This window comes from Myotis brandtii, unplaced genomic scaffold (genome assembly GCF_000412655.1).
Source record: "Myotis brandtii unplaced genomic scaffold, ASM41265v1 scaffold250, whole genome shotgun sequence".
Taxonomy (NCBI): domain Eukaryota; kingdom Metazoa; phylum Chordata; class Mammalia; order Chiroptera; family Vespertilionidae; genus Myotis; species Myotis brandtii.
In genome coordinates, this window is record NW_005359478.1 from 1,561,171 (window position 1) to 1,561,645 (window position 475).

Here is a 475-nt window from a genome sequence, read left to right on the forward strand (position 1 = left end):
CCCAGGCCTTTACCACCGTATTGTCCATGTCCATAGAAGATATATACACACACACACACACACACACACACACACAAGTTCTTTGATCACTTCCCACCCACCTACCCTCCCCCGCCTTCCCTCTGAGATTCTGCACTCTGTTCCATGCTTCCATGTCTCTGGATCCACTCCGTTCATCAGTTTATTAATTAGATTCCACATATGAGTGAGGTCATGTGATACTCGTCTTTCTCTGACTGACTTATTTCACTTAGCATAATACTCTCCAGGTCCCACCATGCTGTCTCAAAGGGTAAGAGAGCCTTCATTTTAACTGCTGCATGGTATTCCTTGGTATAAATGTACTATAGCTTTTTTATCCACTCGTCTACTGATGGGCACTTGGACTGTTTCCAGATTTTAGCTATTGTAAATTGTGCTGCTGTGAACATAGGGGTGCATACATTCTTTCTGATTGGTGTTTCGGGTTTCTTAG